Genomic DNA, 22,275 nt, shown 5'->3' on the forward strand with positions numbered 1-22,275 from the left:
TTTATATGTGGATTATCATTTCCCATTCGTTCGTGATAGCTTAATATATACATATTTTTTTCATAATCATTATATATATATATATATATATATATATATATATACATATATATATATATATATCTTCTATAATATAAAGGTGTGTGTGTGTGTGTGTGTGTATGTGTGTGTGTGTGTGTGTGTGTGTGTGTGTGTCTGGTCACGAAATATGACTATTTTAAAAATCTGATTACATATAATGATAGATGTATCGAGACACAGGAATGGGTATGTTTGATCTGGCAGAACGGTGGTTCATTAAAATTGTGGGGTCTATGTTCGCGCCTGGTCCACGGGTACTTTTGCTAGTATATATATATATGGGTGCCCGGCGTTGCCCGGGTATTTAGAGGTGTATGTTGAGCAAAAAAAAAAAGCAGTCAATTTTTTTAATTATGAGCCCTTAACATTTATTGTTTTGGGCTGTAATCAAGTTATTAAGTTAGGTCCATGTCCAAGGAACCTATATCTAAAATTTCAAGTGTTTAGACCCAAAATTGTCGGAGGAGTTTGGTAGAGTTCCCAAAGGTCAAATCGTTAAACTTTGATTCCTTAATCACCAAATTTCTGGCCGAAATCCAATCACATCGATGTTCCCAAATCTCAGTACCCTGTATATCAAATTTCGAGTTTGTAGACTAATAATTGACAGAGTTAATGCGCAGGGAAATTTACACACACAGACAGATACACAGACACGTTCACTTTTATAGATATATAGAAGATATATATATATAAGGCGTGCAAAATATATTATATGTATATATGTGTATATATATATATATGTGTATATTTTTTTTTTGGATACAAAAATATCGATATCAAATATAAGCAACAAAACACCAATAACTATAATAAAATTTAAAATAGAAGAAAAAGAACTATAATTTGGTATACGGCCCCATACAATCAAATGTTAAAAACAAAACTTGGCAAGAAATTTCTAGACCTTATTGAAAAACACTTTCCCGCAACCAACCCCTTATACAAAATTTTCAATAAAAATACCTTAAAGTTATCCTACAGCTGCTGTGAAAATTTAGAGATGATAATTAAAGCACATAATAACAAAATATTAAATAAAAACAATGTAAACAACAACAACAACAAAATAAACAATAAAAAAAAGTAGACACCATGACAAAAATAAAACTAACACTAGCAGAAATAATAATAATAATAATAATAATAATAATAATAATAATAATAATAATAATAATAATGAACCAACTCTGGACAAGAAACACCATACTAGAAATAAAAATACTAATAACGAACAAGATAAATGCAACTCTAGACACCGCACACTTTGCCCACTTCAAAATAAATGTCTAACCAAAAGTGTAGCTTACAAGGCCACAATATTTGTGAAAGAAAACCCGAATAACAAGAAATATTACGTAGGTATGACTTCCTTAGATTTCAAAACTCGATATTATGACTACAAAAGTACATTCAACAAAAAAAAAACACCATATGAAAACAACGCTAGCAAATAAATACTGGAAACTCAAGGAAAGCGGACATTCGCCGGTAGTCGAATGGAAAATAAGACAAGCTACCATGTGTAGAGACCTAGACGACCCATGTAGATTATGCCTTCATGAAAAATTTGCTATCCTCTACTTTAAAGAACCCTAACATCTATTAAACTGTAGAAGAGAAATAGCGAACAACTGTGTTCACAAGATAAAATTTACTCTAGGATAGCGATACAAAATAGTTTTAAAACTAACAAAAGCAATAGAAAATAAACAAATAAATAAATTAAATAAACATGAATATACATAAACGATCACGCATATATGTGTATGTATGTATATATATATATATATATATATATATATATATGTGCATATATGTATGTACATATATATACTTATATATAAACAACATTAAAAAAAAAACCCTAACCATGATTTAAAACAGGTCAAGAAACTAGATATCTAGGCTAAATAGAGCACACACAAAGGAACAGGTCCACCAGAGGTCAAATAGGCCTTTGTCCGATAAGTGCATGTTCATTGGCTGATAGGAAGGGTGTAGTGGATACTAGAAAGCTGATTGGCTAACTAAAATCTAAATAAAAGGTGCGTATATAAAAACGACAGACAACCACAAAATTCGCGCATAAGCCTGAAGAATCCTAGAGTAGATGAAATGCGGAATATTCAGTGTAGCTTAATCGCCATATATATTTTATAACTTACTAACTAGCTCTACCTATGTATTGAGCACTTTGAAGTAAATACTTAAAGTTTACACATAAATTTATACTTTCATATATTAATTTTATGTGAGTAAATAAAGTAGTTATATATATATATATATATATAATATATATATAATATATATTATATATATAAATATATATATATATCTTTATAATATATATATATATATATATATATATATATATATATATATATATATATATATATATATATATATAAAGGCATGCAATAGAGATCGATTCGAGAGTTTTCAAATGACTACTTGATCGGCCTCGAAATAAGATTGAAAAAAAGTCGTCCTTATATATATATATATATTTAAGTGATCTTGTTTTTGCATGCGGAACTCCTTCAATTTTTGTTCTTAAGACTTGAAACCTGATATATACAGAAATTGGACTTGTTTGATTTGGTTTTTAAATAGTAAAAATAGCTTATAAGGAGTCAAAACTTTTAAAAAATTGAACTAAAAGTAAGTCGACTAAACCATTTATTTCTACACATGTACAAATATACATTTACGTTTAAGTTGGTTGCATTGTAACGTCTACTTACCATTTTAATGATAGCTTAAACAGCAACGACTACGGCTGATGTGCTAAAAGTTTTGGCTTTGATTCTAGTTGATAGCACCGAAATCATTTTTAAAAAAAAAACTTTTGAAATCATTGCTGTATATTGATAGCAATATAATAATCAATAGAGGATTAACTCTATAATAACAAATACGAAATTTGCATAAGTTAAAATATATTAAGCGTATTTTATGACTGAGCTAGTATATATATATATATATATATATATATATATATATATATATATATATATATATATATATACTAGCATGGGTGCCCGGCGTTGCCCGGCGTTGCCCGGCGTTGCCCGGGTGTTTGGAGGTGTATGTTGAGCAAAAAAAAAAAAAAAACGGTGAATTTTTTAAAATTTGACCCCTATTATGACTTCTTAACATTTATTGTTTTGGGCTCTAATTAATTTATTAAGTTAGATCCCTGTCCAAGGAACCTATATCTAAAATTTCAAGTGTTTAGACCCCAAATTGTCGGAGGAGTTTGATAGAGTTCTCAAAGGTCAAATCGTTGAACTTTGACCCCTTAACAGCCAAATTTCTGTCCGAAAACCGACCCTAAAGATTTTCCCAAATCTCAGTACCTTGTATATCAAATTTCGTGTCTGTATACTAAAAATTGACAGAGTTATTGCGCAGGGAAATGTACACACGCAGACACACATACAAACAGACACTTTCACTTTTATATATATATATATATAGATATATATTTATAGAAAGAGAGAGACATGTGTGGGTGTGAGTATATTCATGCATCTCTATGACGTATGTGTGTGTGAGTTCGTTCCCTATAGACTCGAAAACGGCTGGGCCGATTTTATGAAATTTCACACAAAAGGACATTATGTGGTTGGCAGTGTTCTTAGATAGGTTTTTTTTTATCAGAATGTCGTCAATAATAAAATAATCTGATGAAAGAAGGAACAGGCGATTTTGATCGAATTTCACATTTTACACAGCCTAACATCACAAGTGCATTTGAGGAGTTTTATTACCACACAAGCCAAAAGTGCTGACATGTGAAATCAACAGTAGGGTTTTTTTTTTATATGACAGGGGTGTATTCAAAGTGAATGTTTCTGTTTAGAGCACAATTGAAGCATTATACTTGACTTTTGAATTTTAAACTGTAATACAAGCCATTATATATAAAAAATCATTTTATAAAATCAAAAGTAGGTTCTCTACAGTGCAATGTATTGTGGATTCACTGTGTGGAGGCATGTGAAGTTTCCTCCCAGTGCACTGCAATGGTTCTCAAACAAAAACAGGTAATCAATCGATTTGATTGAAAAATGGGTGATTTCATTGATTTCGATGACAATATATGAGAATGGTAAACATTTGTTGATCATCAGTCAATCCCGGGCAACGTCGGGTATACACACACACACACACACACACACACACACACACACACACACACACATATATATATAATTAAAAAAATTTTTTTATCATTTTATTCTAGCTAGAGAGGGGTAATCCTACCGGATGTGAAACATTCACCCACTCTCTCATACATTCCAACCGAGCGATCTTTTTAAGATTCTAAGCGTCCCTCTAATTGTTTGAATCACTCTTGCATTCTGAGTGTATACATGTATATGCATAGATACGTATGCCCATGTATATATGTGTGTGTGTACATGTGTAATATATATGCATGGAGGTATGTGTATGTACATGTATACATATGTATACATAAATAATATATGTATAATACATATATGTATATATTGCATATATTATAATATGTATATTATATTTTATATAATATATATATTATACTAGCAGAGAGACTCTACGTTGCTCGGGATTGAATGATGATTAACAAATGTTTCAAACTTCTCTCTCTCTCTTTATATATATATATATATATATATATATTATATATATATATATATATATATATATATATATATATATATATATATATATATATATATATATATATATATATATATATATATGCATGCGTATCATAATGGATCACAACTACTATCTCTATCTATTCTGCTTTGATTTTATTTGAAAATTCTGGAAATTTTCTGTAACATATTTATTGATTAACTCGAAATAATATGTCTCTTTATTTTTATTATTTGTACTCACGGAGTTTTCAGCCCATCATCTAAGATTTTTATTCATCAACAACTTGTGGTGTTCTTTGGAGTCCAGGTGGTAATAAGTTTCCCCCGATTTCCAATACTCCCCACCTCTTTTTGATAACATTTGTAAATGAATTTGTGTTATCGCAACAGCTGTTTTCCATGGATTTCTCACTGGCAACAACCATTGACTTTTACGGGAATTTGGGCGGCAATAATCCTCACCCAAGCCCTAATCCTCTTTGCATTCACCCAGTAGCGGTTTGATTAGTGCTTTCTCTTTGGTCTTTCTATCCTCCTTGACCCTTCACAACTATTTGGTATTGTGCCAGTTGATGTCGATAATTTTTTTAAAGGTAGAACAATTCAAGCAATTTTTCGAATATAACTTAATCCTAGAACTAAAGTATTTTTGTAGCATACATTTTGTCTTATTATAGTATATGGGAAAAGGTCTTAGAGAAACAGACGTTGATAAGATTAAAGACTCATAAGAACATTTAGTTTCTGTTAAAACACACTTCAATGATTCAATTCAAGACACCAAAACGAGAGAAAAGATGGCAGAGAATATGTACACCATATAAAAAAGTCTGCAAAACGCAACTTATGAACAAAAACAAAGTAACTGCCATTAACCAACTTGCCCTGCCAGTGATAACATACCGCTTGAGCATGATTGACAAGCCACAAAACTGTGCCTAAACCTAAACGTAAATTCCATGAACAAAATTTCTTTCTTAAAACTGCACACCTGTGGAACTCTCTTCCGTTTATCTGCTTTCCAGCTGACTGCAATATGGCCGTCTTCAAGCCCAATGTAAACAAGTTCTTGATGAGCCGTTCCCCTTAAGTAATCCAATTTACCTAATTTACACTTCTGACGATTACTATGATATTGTCCTTTTGATCAATGTACACTCTTTAACCCTTATCCTCGAGTGGCCTCTGGACCTTGATAAGTGGTGACTCCTTTGGAAAAAAAAAACAGGCCAGATAATAAAACAAGAAAAATACTGACACTGTGCAGAGTGATACACAGAAATCAATGTCTACCAAATGAGCCGGGGATACAGGTCACTCAGAAATCGACCACTAACACCGAGCCTCTACTGGTCAATATCTGATGAGCTCCAATGAGGCAAACCTGATGGAGGTTCATCAATATTAAGAAACAAAAAACAGTAGAATAACCTCCAACTGAACAAGCCTATCAGTGAAATAGCTCAAAAGAGCCGCCAAAAATACACCAAGACCTTCCATTGTAGAAAACTGGAAGAAGGGGCCAACCAACAATGTGCCAAATATTTTTTTAATGAATTCCAGGAATATATAGATAAGGAATACTTTATAGATTGGCTCAAAAGAGGACCGCTCCACTATGAACGGCAGAGGATAATAATACCTGCCGAAGATTAGCAATAACAAGTACTGGTTCTGCCGCCACACACAGAAGTAGAGAGTAAACCACCTGACATCCAGTTGCAAGATTCTACTGGAGGACGGCTGCTATACGACACAGGTGTGTGTAAATATCTCTATTGGGAACATGTTTACCAGAAATAACAGTTGGAAATAAGTCATACACCATCCACTATGACTATGCAATCCCTACAGCTACTGGAAAACGGAGCTGTTAAACCTGACAGTAATATGAAACAAAGGAGAGAAAATAACAACCCTAATGGAATCAGTGTCGGTAATGATGCTGGCATAAACACAACGGAGAGAGAGAGAGAGAGAGAGAGAGAGAGAGAGAGAGAGAGAGAGAGAGAGAGAGAGAGAGAGAGAGAGAGAGAGAGAGAAGATAATAAAATACTACATCATGCATGCCATGAAAAGAAATTGGAAACCTTAGATCTTAATCATTCCAGTAATCATGGGAGCAATTGGGTTCATAATGATAAACTTGAAAAAAAAAATATATCCAGTGACCAAAGTGCAAGAGAGATTCAAACAATTGTGCATAAAGCAACGGTTAAAATCCTAAAATGATTTATTGGTTAGAATCTCTGAAATAGCAAGCAGATGTCTGGTATCCAGTAAAATGCCCCATCCCTAGCAAAAACAAAATGATTATCAAATTTGGTACTTATGCATCCTTTGAACCAAACGTAACTCAGCATTCGCTCAGCTTTCTCCGGGGCATGACGTCAACAGCCAGATAATGCCGAACATTACCGATGATATAACAACGCTACATAAAAGAAAATAGTAAAATTTTAAATGTAGAAACATCAGCAGAAAAAAAAAGCAAAAACCTATCATATTTTTTAAATTTTTTTAATTAACTGTGTAAAGAGAAGGTGTTTTTTTTTTGTATCAAATAATTTTTAATCAATTGTTTTGTTTTTGAAATAAGTGTTAACAAATATTTTTTTTTTTTGTCCAATAAATAATTTTAAGCAAATGTTTTTGGTGATTTTTTTTTTCAAAGTACTGTTTTTTATTTTATGATGGCAAATTGAAACAAACTTTTGTGTGTGTGTGTGTGTGTGTGTGTGTGTGTGTGTGTGTGTGTGTGTGTGTGTGTGTGTGGGAGGGGGGGGATTATGTTTTTCAAGTATTTTTTATGAAAAACAAAAATCGATGAGTCGGGTTTGTTCTTCCTTTTTTTTTCCAATTCGACTGGGAGTAACTGGAATCTCCCCCGCCTCCCATGCCAAGAAAATTTCCTTAGGAAGATGTTTTTCCTCAGACTTTTGGACGGCATCAGACAAGAGTAAAGTGGGCGAAGAAGAGTAATGAACATGTAAGGAAGCTCGTCACCAACCGGGTAGCTTTTGGCAATGTGAGTTAGACCCAGGCCGGTGTGAGTAGTCTGCCGACGTTATGTTTGAATCAGTTAGAAACAGACTAGTCTATCTCCACCGTAGGGCCTGGGTTTCCTATCTGCGGGGATCCCTGAGAAAATAATCCAAATGTCTCGCAGGAAATTCTTCCAATCAACTATAGTGTGCACCGATCCCAACCTACATTCACGGCTGGAGTTTTTTGTTTTTTTCTTTTTCATTACCATCTTAAACGTCTACAGGTATATCAGTTTGATAATGCACGCGGGTTTCAGCCATGATTTTGTGAAAAAGGCCCTAGTCGCGATTGTTGTCGACCGTCGATATTTAACATTCTCACATCTCCAGCCATAACCGTCATAATACTCCCTCTTTTTGCTAGAATGCATTCGTGGCCACAGGTTGCACATTTTATTGATTTTGCCATTACTTTCCGCTGTTGACAAAAAAGATGGTCAAATTCATTTTTAGATCTTCTCTAATTTTCCTAACTTGCACGTAAGAAATCCCGGATTTTTTCCCCTCATCCAATTGGTATCCAAATTCTCGTCTGCTGCTCGAGCGTGCGCACACGCGTCAAGTTGAAACTCAGCGCATGGCGTTGTGATTGGCTGATCGCCATGTTACATCAGACAGCAACTAAACACGAGCTGTTGACGTTGTGTTCCAGGAGAAGCCGAGCCGAACGCTGAGTTACATCTGGTTTAAAGGATGCATAAGTACTCAAAATTAAAATAAAAAGGGAAATGTAAATAGTATTATCTTTTCTTGGCTTTTTGGCTAGGAACAAAGTGTAGTATCTGTTCTGATACTACACTTAGTTTATTACCTTGGTCAGTAAAGCTTTCGTTTTTGTGAATGTATGTAAGTCATTATTTTTTGCATATTGTAATTTAACAAAATATTCAGCACTAATCTTTAAACAACGTGCAAAGTGTAGTATATGTTTTGATACTACAATTCATCTTTTCTGTCTTCGGTCACTGAGGAAGAGGTCATTCTAGACTACACCAATTTTTATTTTCTCTCCAATCTAGCATGCCCCTCTTTGGAGAGCTATATTTTCTTCATGTTATAAATCGACCTTGTCTATCTCTACTCTTGTGAGAAGGCAAGAAAGTAGGGGTAGATATTATCTATTTTCTTTACTGTGTTCTAAAATCGTCTGGGAAAATTGAAGGAAAAAGAATCGCAACTTCAAATGCAAATTGAATCGAAAAACTCTTCTCATCCCAAACTCTAAACATTTTATCTAAGATGTAAAAATATTAATAAATAGAAACTTAGGTAAATGTAAAATTTAAAAAAGCAATCATCAAATAAAAAGACAACAAAAAAACAAAACAAAACAACAAAAACAAATAGTTTATTAATTAGAGTTCATTTTGAAAAGCATTATGCAAATTTATTAATCTTTTGATGTCGATTGAAAATACATGACTGTATATTAAACAGCTGTTCTTCTGTCACAAATTTCACCGTCAATGTAACATTTGCAAAAAAACAACATTAAAAAGATTGTTCGCACATATCGTTTCCAATGGTGCATATGTGCAGTTTCGCCAAAGATTTAGCAAGAATCAATCACAAAAAAGTCCTTCTACATACGTGTATGGTTGCTTTCATTTTTTTATCGTTGCTTTCCCATGTGTGGGGTGCAGAACCCTTGTGGCTGTCAATCTCCTGCTTAACTGAAGATAAATCTATTCATACATGAAACAGAATGGAGACTAGTATGTAGCACTCTCTCATCGCAGGAGGATGTGTCACAAGATCGGAAAGTGGGGAAAATGGGCCAGCGTCCCAAGAAGAGGAGCACTCTGGTCCTGCAAAAATAAGTCTGAGTAGCTCGTCAACATTCCCCGGTGGGGGTAAACTTGTACCTCCCGAAAGCCAGGAAGCAAGCCCTGGGAGGGTAGACCTCCTAGAGCTATACAAAACATTTTGCATCAGCCCAACAGCTAAAAGGCCATCGAAATGGCCCTGTTTCTGTCGGACTGATTGTCAAGGATGGGACCTTGACTTAGTGTCCTATACAATGGAGACTTTTTGACTTTTAAAATTTTTATTTAGAGAATGGTTGTTTATAGGAGTGGATGGCGATCGAATTCTGATTACTTCCTAACTTTTTTTTTTTTTACTTATTTTTATGATGGTCAGTGCATTGGCAGCGTCTGGAGACAATATACACTTTGATTCCCTGTAGATTTTAAGACGCATGTTACCTTTCTTGCTTCCTGGTTCTGATTGACTAGAAACTCTCTTCTGTCCTCAAAACACATGACTTCATTCTATGTTATATCATTGGACACCTAGATTACTAGCGCATTTTGTCGGGGGAGGGGGGTAACTCTTGACCCTCCCTGCTTCAATAACATCAGTTGCACTGGGTTTATTCTTGTTTGCCACACGGTTAACCTAATATGTACTTAATGTGACCCTCACCAAAATTCATACTAGTTAACATAATCTCTACTTACTGGCCTTATTTAATCATCCTGACTCTTTTTGTCTCCACAGCATATGGTTCGTTTCTGACTCATCCTTTGTATATTTTATTGGAGTGCATGCCTCGTCATCCGAAGTTGAGCTTTCCTGCAGTTATTAACTTGTCAGTGATCGAGGGGCTAGTAGTGTCTAGCGGTGCTTGAGAGGTTGTTAGTGTCTAGCAGTGTTTGAAGTGGATGTGAGCGCCGATCTGGGCTTATGTGATGTTCTTTAAGGATCAGGTGGGGGAGGGGATGTAGTTTGATATGCATTGATTTGCATATTAATGAGGCTTTGCTTACAAAAAAAAACAAAAAACAAAACGTTATAAAAAACCCAAAGTCGAGAGGGCAAGGGAATCGAGTTTTTGGACCGAACTGAATAGGTTAGGGCTAGGGACCGAAGTGAATAGGTTGGATCATGGAAAGTAATACAACTAATTCTTTTTTTTTTTAAATAACGCAGCATTTCAGCCACTGTACTCACCGTTTGGTACTTTATGGCGTTGTTGTATTTGGTATTCTAGGAATTTGGAACAGATCCCATATTCAGATAGAGTAGAGAGTAGACATTGGCTTTATTTTTGGTAGCACCATAACTCTTGCCTCCTCCATTGTTTTTCTTTTAATCCATACATTTTATGAGTTTGATTAAAAAGGGGTGAGGAATTGCTGCTTTTTGAGTCAGCTGTCCTTTTTGGTGGGTAATACGTACAGCTTTTCCATCTCCTCATAAAATTCATGACCATTCAAGTGTCGACCTATTAATTTCTTTGACCCTTACCCTTGAGTGGTTTTTGAACTTGATAATTAGTTAAAAATAAAATAAACAAAAAAACGACAAAAACAAACAAAAAAACCCAACAAAAACAATAACCTTTATTTGATCTGTTATTGCATGCTTTTTCACACACTGCATTCAGATAATAATAAATTTTCTTGTATCAACCATAGTGTTTATATATGTGAGTGTGTGCATGTATGTATATGTGTGTATATATATATATGTGTATATATATATGTATGTATATATGTATGTATGCTAGAAGTTTTTCATCCTAAATCTTATGCAATTATGCAGAATGTGGAAAATATGCATGAATCAAACTGAGCGTAATATTTAAATGAAACTAATCATCCAATAAGAAACCATAAAAAATGAATAGATATACATGTGGATAATATGTGTGTATATATATATATATATATATATATATATATATATATATAGTAGTGGATATATGTGTGTGTGTGTGTGTGTATATATATATATATATATATATATATATATATATAGTAGTGGATGTGTGTGTAGTAGTGGATATATGTGTGTGTGTGTGTGTATATATATATATATATATATATAGTAGTGGATGTGTGTGTAGTAGTGGATATATGTGTGTGTGTGTGTGTGTATATATATATATATATATATAGTAGTGGATGTGTGTGTAGTAGTGGATATATGTGTGTGTGTATATATATATATAGTAGTGGATGTGTGTGTAGTAGTGGATATATGTGTGTGTGTATATATATATATAGTAGTGTGTGTATATATATATAGTAGTGGATGTGTGGATGTGTGTATATATATATATATATATATATATATATAGTAGTGGATGTGTGTGTGTATATAGTATATAGTAGTGGATGTGTGTGTGTGTATATAGTATATAGTAGTGGATATTTGTGTGTATATATATTTATAGTAGTGAATATGTGTGTGTATGTGTATATGTATATAGTAGTGGATATGTGTGTGTGTAAGTATGTGTATACATATATATATATATAATAGTTGATATCTGTGTGTGTATATATATAGTAGTGGATATGTGTGGGTGTGTATATATATAGTAGTGGATATGTGTGTGTGTATATATATAGCAGTGGATATGTGTGTGTGTATATATAATAGTGGATGTGTGTGTATATAGTAGTGGATATGTTTATGTATATATATATATATATATATATATATATATATATATATATATATATATATATATATATATATACACATCCACTACTACATATATATATATATATATATATATATATATATATATTAGTGGATATGTGTGCATGTATATCGTAGTGGATATGTGTGTATGTGTATATATATAGTAGTGGATGTGTGTGTGTGTATATATATAGTAGTGGATGTGTGTGTGTATATATATATAGTAGTGGATGTGTGTGTGTATATATATATATATAGTAGTGGATATGCTTGTGTGTATATATTGCAGTGTATATGTTTGTGTGGATATATGTGTGTGCATACATATACATATATATATAGTAGTGGATATATATATAAGTATGTATATATGCATGTATATGTTTATATATATATAAGTATGCATATATGTATGTATATCTATATATATATATAAGTATGTATATAAGTATATATATATATATATATTTATATATATATACAAGTATGCATATATGTATGCATGTATATCTATACATATATATAAAGGAGTGGGTATACATATGTGTGTGTGTATATGTATATATATATGTATATGTATATATGTGTGTATATATGTATCTATATGTATGTATATATGTGTGTGTGTATATATATAATGTATATATATAAATATATATGTATATATATATATAATGTACATATATATACACATATATATGTATATATATAATGTATATATACATATATATATATAATGCATATATACATATATATATATATATATATATATATAATGCATATATACATATATATATATATGTTTTTGACAACTGGTAGTCGTAAGTAAGGGACAAAATTGAGAAAAATAATTTACCTGTATTTTTATTGTTTTTGGCTGTTTACAATCAATATTTAGTAAATGAGTCCTTGCTCTCAATTACAGCTGCACATCTTTGACTACAAGATCGAATCAGTTCTTGACACTCCTGGATACTAATTTTAGACAATTTTTCTTGACGCTTCACCCACAAACTGTTAATGGGATTTGTTTCCATCACTTTCACTGCTAAGGTCTTCCAAACATTTTCTATTGGATTTAAGTCAGGACTTTGCAGTGGCCAATCCATAATTTTGAAATTTTGCTCAATAAGGTAACTCATTACCACCTTTGCTTTGTGACATGGGACATTATCTTGCATAAAGGTAGCCCTATCGAAACCTAAATTCTGTATGATTGGCACAACATGATCTTGAACAATGTTTTTATAGATCTGCGCGTTTACACGAGTTCCTAACTGGACAAGAGGCAGTGTACCTTGGCTAGAAAACATTTCAATTACGATGATTCTCCCCCCCCCAACTTGACAGTTTTCTTAGTACACTTTGCACTTAATCTTTCACCAATACGTCTCTTTACATTGTTTTTTCCATCATTTCCAAACAAATTAAACTTGCTTTCATCACTAAAAAATATTTTTGCCCAAATTACATAGCTGTTTGCAAACTCTAATCTCTTCTTCAAACTAACAAGTTGTTTCTTCACTGGGGTTCGATCAAACAGCCCTCTTTCTTGCAGTCGTCTAGAAACAATCTGTCTTGACACATTAACACATGAGGTACTATTCATAACCCTTTTAATTTCTGTGCAAGACTTAAAGCGGCCCTTTAATAACATATGCTGCATTATTCGATCTTCTCTTGCCAAAGTTTTGCGGGGTCTGTCGGTTTTAAAAGCACTATTCTGCCAGTATCATTGTAGGATTTAACAACCCTGTCTACAACTTGGAACGTTTCACTTTCTCTGAGATCTCTCTAATGGTGTGCTTTTCCTTGTGTAACTTCACAATAGCTTGTCTCACAGAGTAATCAAGTTTTTGGCGTTTCGCCATGGTGCCGGCTGATGCAACGTTTACAAATGACTAAGTAAGACTTATTCTTTAGAGGAAATAAAAAAATTTGAATATAACATACTGTTTATATTGTTTTTCTCAATTTTGTCCCTTACTTTTAGACGTTCCTATTTTGAAAATAAATAAATAATTGTTATAATTCTTTTTCTATCCTTTGCAAATGATTCAAATTTTAATATGTTATTATGGATGAACACGACTACCAGTTTTCAAAATTTCAGCTTTTCACAGTTGTTATTTCTAACAAATATTAGGTTTTAAAATTTTGTCCCTTAGTTTTGGACGCCGTTGTATATAATAATGTATATATATATATATATATATATATATATAATGTATATATATAATGTATATGTGTGTGTATATATATATGTGTGTGCGTATATATATATATGTGCGTGTGTGTGTATATATGTGTGTGTGTGTGGATATATATATATATATATATATATATATATATATATATATATATATATATAAGAGCAAACAGTTAATAAAACATGTTAAAAAACATTTTGAAAAAGAGTTAAAAACATATTTAATCTGAAAAGGAAACACTTAATAAGTGGGTAGTCCTTAATCTGCGGAGTTTCGAAGAAATGCTTTCCTTCTCATCAGAGGGTAAGAATTAGCAAAATGCGGGATCGAATTTTGCATACAAAAGTATTTGATGAAACTGCAAGTAAGTCCAAGATCTTAGTTGGTAACAAAAATGAAGCAGAGGGAATATGGTAAAGAAAAAGGTGATTACACGTGGATGGATTGTCTGGTGAAAGGTAAATAATTATCATAAGCTCTATCTCCTATTTGGTTTTATCAAGCTTTTACATCTGGTTGAGATTACTTCATAAATATTAATTCTTTAATATTTATGATATACTTTAGTTTTACCATCTTGGATCATTTTGGTAAATTTAACTGTAATTGTTATTTTATTTTATAATACATACATACATACATACATACATATATATATATATATATATATATATATATATATATATATATATATATAGTAGTGGATATGTATGTGTGTGTGCGTCTATATATAGTCGTGGATATGTGTGTGTGTGTATTTATATATAGTAATGGATATGTATGTGTGTGTATATATCTAGTAATGAATATGTATGTGTGTTTATATATATATATATAGTAATGCATATGTATGTGTGTTTATATATATATATATATATATATATATATATATATAGTAATGGATGTGTGTGTGTGTGTGTGTGTGTGTATATATATATATATATATATATATATATATATATATATATATATATATATAATGGTAGTAGTAGTAGGCGTCCACTGGTCAGTGTCGACACTGGATGCCGTATCCTTTGCCTAGTTGTCTCAGCTATCTACAATGCTGAAGCAGAACTGCTTGTGGCTGAAGAGACCAATGCAGGAACAGCAGACTCCGTTTCAAAGGTCCTAACCATGTGTCGCTCATCGAGTGTTGGTAATTATGTTCTCCTTTCAGAGTATGCACTACTCTGCAGCACCGTTCATTCAGATGTTGGTTAAGACTCCCTTTCCATCTTAAATCGTCCATAACAATACTCTACCAAGGCCCTACATTGATATCGATCACCTTCAATTATTGCCTCAGGACATCTTTGTATTAGATGTCTCCTTTCACCCTCAGAGACGATGGATACCTCCTGTAAGGATAGATGTGTGTGTAATTGTTAGGCAACTGTTGCGCAATCCAGAACCATACCTCTACTGAATCAGTACTGCTTGAGTTCAGTGCCAATAAGGACTCCAGAAAGACTGGAAACAAAGCGAGAATAAATGGGAAGTACATACATGATCACCCATTTGTAGTACTGACCAGGCTCAATATTGCTTAACTGTGATGATTTAACAGAAACTGGTGTGTCAACGCGATTATGCTATATACACGGTATTTTATATATATACATATATATATATAGTGATTAGTAATTTATAAAATATATATGGCGATTAAGCTACACTGAATATTCGGCTTTTCATCCACTCTAGGATTCGTCAGGCTTATGCTCGAATCCTGTGGTTGTTTATCGTTTTTATATGGTCCTCTTCTGTTGAGGATTTTAGTTAGCCAATCAGCTTTCTAGTATCCACCGCGCCCCTTCCTATCAGCCAATATAAAGTAAGTAGTTATATATATATATATATATATATATATATATATATAATAAAAATTATAATTAAATTTACGAAAATGATCCAAGATGGTAAAATTAAAGTATATTATAAATATTAAAGAATTAATATTTATAAAGTTATCTCAATCAGATATAAAAGCTCGATAAAACCAAATAGGAGATAGAGCTTATAATACGAGCAAACAGTTAATAAAACATGTTAAAAAACACTTTGAAATGAGTTAAAAACATATTTAATCTGAAAAGGAAACACTAGATAAGTGGATAGTCCTTAATCCGCGGAGTTTCGAAGAAATACTCTCCTTCTCATCAGAGGGTAGGAATTAGCAAAATACGGGATCGAATTTTGCATGCAAAAGTATTTGATGAAACAAGTAAGTCAAAGATCTTACTTGATAACAAAAAAGTGAAGCAGAGGGAATATGGTGAAGAAAAAGGTGATTACACGTGAATGGATATTCTGTTGGAAGATAAATAATCCAGTGACGGTAAAATCCAAATATATAACTTCAAGAAAGTTAATTGAATTTCCATTTGCGCAAGTAAAATCCAAGGAAATCCCGTAATTGGAAGAAGATGGTCCAAAATAATCCAAAGGCAGAAATCAATGGAATAATTCACAAAAATGTGTACAGATTAAAGATGTTTTTAACTCATTTCAAAGTGTTTTTTAACACGTTTTATTAACTGTTTGCTCGTATATATATATATATATATATATATATATATATATATATATATATATATATATATATATACTAACAGACTGGCTAGCTTTGTCCTTTCATAATATACTATATATATTTTAATTTATTCAGATTTTGTATTTATTATTATAGAGCCAATTCTACATTAATTATTATAGTGGACACAATATATAGTAGTTATTTAAAAAATATATATATAATATTATTTGGGTGCTATCAACTAGAATTGAAATCAAAACATAAAGCTCTCCAGCATTATTCCTTAATGCCTGAGCTAAGTCCATATAAAAACTTGAAAAAATAATAATGTTGTTAAAAGTATAACTGCATATTTGCCCATACGTAGAAGTAACAGTCGGTTTATGCTAATCAAATTTCAATTTTTTCAATTTTGACACCTTAGCAGCTATTTTTACAGGCTAATCGAATTTGTTTCACAAATTCTAATCCTGTATATATCAAAAATCAGGTCTGTAGACCAAACATGGATAGTAGTTTGATAGAGTCTGTTCCACACGCAGACAAGGTCAGTATATCTATATATATATATATATATATATATATATATATATATATATATATATATATATATATATATCAGAGTGTAGGAATTAGCAAAATATGGGATCGGATTTTGCATACAAAAGTATTTGATGAAACTGCATTCTTGATGAGCTGCTCCCCTTAAGTAATCCAATTTACCAAATTTTCACTACTAAAAATTACTACGGCATTGTCCCATTGACCACTGTACACTTATTAACCCTTATCCTCAAATGGCCTCTGGGCCTTGATAAGTGGTGACTCCTTTGTAAAAAACAAAAGACTCCTAATTCACAGTATATATATATTGTGGGGAATTCCATATAAAACTGCCATCTTTCTTGTAGGCTGGCCACACAGTTCTAGTGGCCAGTCTGTGAGTGGTTTAAATTTGAATGTGTCAGGTGATTTGACTTGGCGCGCTTTTTGTATCATGCTATTATTTTTCAGTCTAAGAAAAATTAAGCATCGGGATAGACTCAACTCAGTGGCCCTCTCTCTTGAGGGAGCCAAGACAAAGGACACATTTCTTCAAGCAGAGACAACTTATATTGCTGACTCTATCCAAATCAAAGATGAAATTCAAGAACTGTTCTAAATTTTTATTTTCCAAATATTGGATCTTATCTCATTTCATCTTGAGTCCCGTAGGGCTCACATTATGCCTAATTATAGGCGCCATCATTTATGCCTGATTAATGGCGCCATCATTCCCGCCGTGTTCTCAATGATCCTCACGGATCCTTCCAAAGGAACAACGAACTAACATTCCAACAATAGGAATTCGAACTAAAGACTCCATGCATATGGGGGAAAATCGGGCCACCGTTTTGCAAAAGGACTATACCAGAACCAAAGAACTTTCATTGTTGTTATTTGTGAATAAATTTTGAGTTTGAAGGTAGGAAATTGAGTGTGTGAGAAAGAAATTTCTTACATTCCCACTTTTTTGCAAGACTTAGGAAAAAAAATTCTAGTTTTTTTTTTTTGCCAACGTAATGATTAGTTATATGTTATATAATTTCAACGTAATGATTAGTTATATAATTTGTGCAAATTCTTGATTTAAGGCGAGCAGAATTTTTTTTTTCATAATTTGAGCAAATTATTGTTGACAAGTTTGAATGTAATTCTTCGAAACCGTAGTTGTTATCTAAGAAATAAAAAGGAAGAAAAGATAAAATATTTTTTTCTGTTTTCGTTAAATCTGAAAAGTAATTTATTTCGTTAATGTAACTTATGTCACTAAAAACTAATACGACCTTGATACGTTTCGATTGACGATATGTTTGCACTTTTAAAAAAAGTAAGTAAGAAAAAAAAAATTGGAATTCTTACGTTTGAAATTGCGTTAGATAATAAATTAATTCAACCTTGAAATTGGGGTCGTAAGTTTTTGCCATATTATAACTGCATTTTGGAATTTAAGATCCCACGTCATTATTTAACAAAACTGGCGATTAATGAAGCTCATCTTAACTGTTGCCACATGGGGGTTAATTCAACCCTCAGTAAGTTAAGGCTGTCTGGAGTTTGGATTTTTCAGGGGAGACAAGCTGTAAAAGCCTTCGTGCGTACTTGCACCATATGTAAAAAAATAAATGCTCTGCCTTGTAAGGCACCTGCAGAGTCAGAATTGCCTGCTCATAGGGTGAACTTTGTTCGCCAATTTAAACAAGTCGTTGTGGATTTCATCGGTCAATTTTCTATTAAAGTTGGAGGGGTAGAAGTTAAAATGTACACATTACTCTTTACATGCATGAGTTTGCGTGCAATTCACTTGGAATTATTGCCGGATATGAGCACCCACTCTTTCATGTTGGACTTTGTTAGGTTTAGCAATGTATTTGGTATCCCTACGCATGTATATTCCGATAACGCGAAATCTTTTGTTGCGTCCGAAATATTGTTATCGAACGTGCTCGAATCGGACGAGCTGAAGGAACAATTTAAATCCATACACATCGTCCATTGAACAATTCCCCTTTACTCTGCCTGGCAGGAGGAAGCCTGGGAGAGACTAATTAAAACTATCAAACAATGTTTGAGGAAACTGTGGGGCATAAGAAAGTTGGATTATTTTGAATTTCTGACTGCACTTTCTGATGTGCAAAAGGCAATAAATGACAGACCCCTCACTTATATTGCTTTTGCCGACAGAGGCTTTGGTATTTTAACTCCAAATCATTTTCTTCAAACAGAATATCAACCTCGTTTGCTTATTAATAATTATGATGCTGAATTATGTCCTGACCCCCCAAATAGGACTGCCTTATTACATTCCCTCTAAATGAGGAGTAAATTTGTTGAAAAATTCAATCGTATCTGGCATAATGATTACCTCTTGTCATTAAGAGAAGTTGATGCCAAAATCAGGAGCAATTTTTCCCCCAAGTTATCTGTTGGAATTTTGATAAAATAATTAAATTAATTACTGGAAACGACTATAATGTTCGTTCCACAGTTGTTCTTAAGGATGGGTGCGAACAGGTCCATTCCTTAAAAAATCTTGTGCCCTTGGAAATTAAGGGTAATGATGATATTGCATCAACTGAGTTTATAGAAGAATGAGGTCCCTTTTCCTGTCCAGCCCGTTCTGTTCCTAATGATGGAACATCGCCAATGGTGTGCTTCGATTCCTGTGACAGCTGGTACCATTTCAGTTGCGTTGGAGTTAATCAGCAAGATACCTTAGGGGAGTGGCTTTGTTCTAATTTTAAGGATGAAGCTCCTCGGGCCAGTCTATATAGTGGAAATTAACTAATGTCTGGATGCATGATAATTTTGAAGTTTAAACTGAAAATTGACAACAGACAGTGGCACACATATATTAATATTAAAAAAGTTTTAACTGAAGTAAAGTTATACTTATTGAATCTCAATTTGAATTGTCAACATATCAACATATTAAAGTTAAGAAATTTAACTGAATTAAAACATATTGAAATTATAAATTTGTCTGAGTTAAGACTTATGTTTATTGGATTAACTTGATATTTGTCGTTTATCCGACCGTTTTATTAATAAACTTGTATTGGGAAAAAAGTAATGATTATCCATTACTTTTTTCTCTCCTCCTTGGCAGTGTGTGAGAAATTCCATATACAACTGCCATCTTTCTTGTAGGCTGGCCACACAGTTCTAGTGGCCAGTCTGTGAGTGGTTTAAGTTTGAATGTGTCAGGTGATTTGACTTGACGTGCTTTTTGTATCATGCTATTATTTTTCAGTCTAAGAAAAATTCGGCATCGGGATAGACTCAACTCAGTGGCCCTCTCTCTCGAGGGAGCCATACAATTCCTTCATGAACACCAAACTGTTGGTGAACAAAGGACACATTTCTTCAAGCAGAGACAACTTATATTGCTGACTCTATCCAAATCAAGGATAACATTCAAGAACTGTTCTGCATGTTTATTTTCCAAATATTGGATCTTATCTCATTTCATCTTGAGTCCCGTGGGGCTCACATTATGCCTAATTATAGGCGCCATCATTCCCGATGAATTTACCATGAACATTCCTGGATCCTTCCAAAGGAACAACGAACTAACATTCCAACAATAGGAATTCGAACTAAAGGCTCCATGCGTATGCGGGAAAATCGGGCCACCGTTTTGAAAAAAAGGACTATACCAGAACCAAAGAACTTTCATTGCTGTTATGTGTGAATAAATTTTGAGTTTAAAGGTATGGCTTTTGTTTATGGAATTCATTTGCTTCTGCAGGGAGGAAAGAAATTTCTTACAATATATATATATATATATTAGACTGGTTCTGATTGTTACCCCCCCCACACACACACGCACACACACTCATACCTACACCATTGCTAAGAACTTTTAGCTCAAAATCATTTTCTTTGTTAATGGTTTCAACATAATGCTTAAGCTTCCCATAGATTCAGTCTGACACAACTTTCACAAATGATACATTTACAGTACAGCCAGACGTATTGAATTTTAACTGTACACAAAATGAAGACTCCATGCAAACAAAACTCGTATCAGTACCGGAAATGACACAACAAATTGAGCAGATTGAGCAGAGGTTGTTATTATAACCAATCACAAAGTTAGAAAAGGATCATACGATAATTAAAAACACTTTTGTTGGGTACGAGTCGTTTTTATTGATTGGATTTAAAATATAATTACAAACTACTTAATTTTGACGTTTTAAATGACTACCATAAAGTAGACATTTTATGTAAAATAATCCAAAAATAGCCCAAATTTTAAGTCGATTTTTTGTAAAAAGGTAAATAATACAAATCTTAGAAATTCAAACTATATATATATATATATATATATATATATATATATATATATATATATATATATATATATAAAATTAATTACAATGCAGGCATATACACTGTTCCTTGCCAAAATTGCCATCATAGATACGTTGGTGAAACCGAGCATAAATTAGAAAAAAGGCTCAGTAAACATAAAAGAGATATAAGAAGTAGCAATTCTCTAATGCATTATTCTCTCATTCATTGAAGCATAATCATACCTTTGACTTCAAACAAGCAAAACTAATTAATTTTATCTTAAATAAACCACGCCGGAGACTTCTTAAATTAGCACTAATCGCAAATTCATTTGCAATTAAACAACGTGGAGGTTTCTATAACGTAGCGCCATTAACAAGTAAACCTCTATTTAAAGAACATAATTTAATTGTAGACACAGGTTAACCCTCTCACACCATAGAATCATTTCAATAAATTACTTAGCA

The 22,275-nt window shown here is 32.6% G+C and overlaps 1 protein-coding gene across 4 annotated transcripts in view; it reads left to right on the forward strand.

Annotated features, from left to right (window-relative positions):
• The window catches only part of LOC145268349 (uncharacterized), a 344,873-nt gene that overhangs the window by 133,693 nt on the left and 188,905 nt on the right, over nucleotides 1–22,275 (forward strand). The window lies entirely within an intron of this gene.

The sequence above is a fragment of the Euprymna scolopes genome, chromosome 43 (genome assembly GCF_053919585.1).
Source record: "Euprymna scolopes isolate OS-2025 chromosome 43, ASM5391958v1, whole genome shotgun sequence".
NCBI lineage: Eukaryota > Metazoa > Mollusca > Cephalopoda > Sepiida > Sepiolidae > Euprymna > Euprymna scolopes.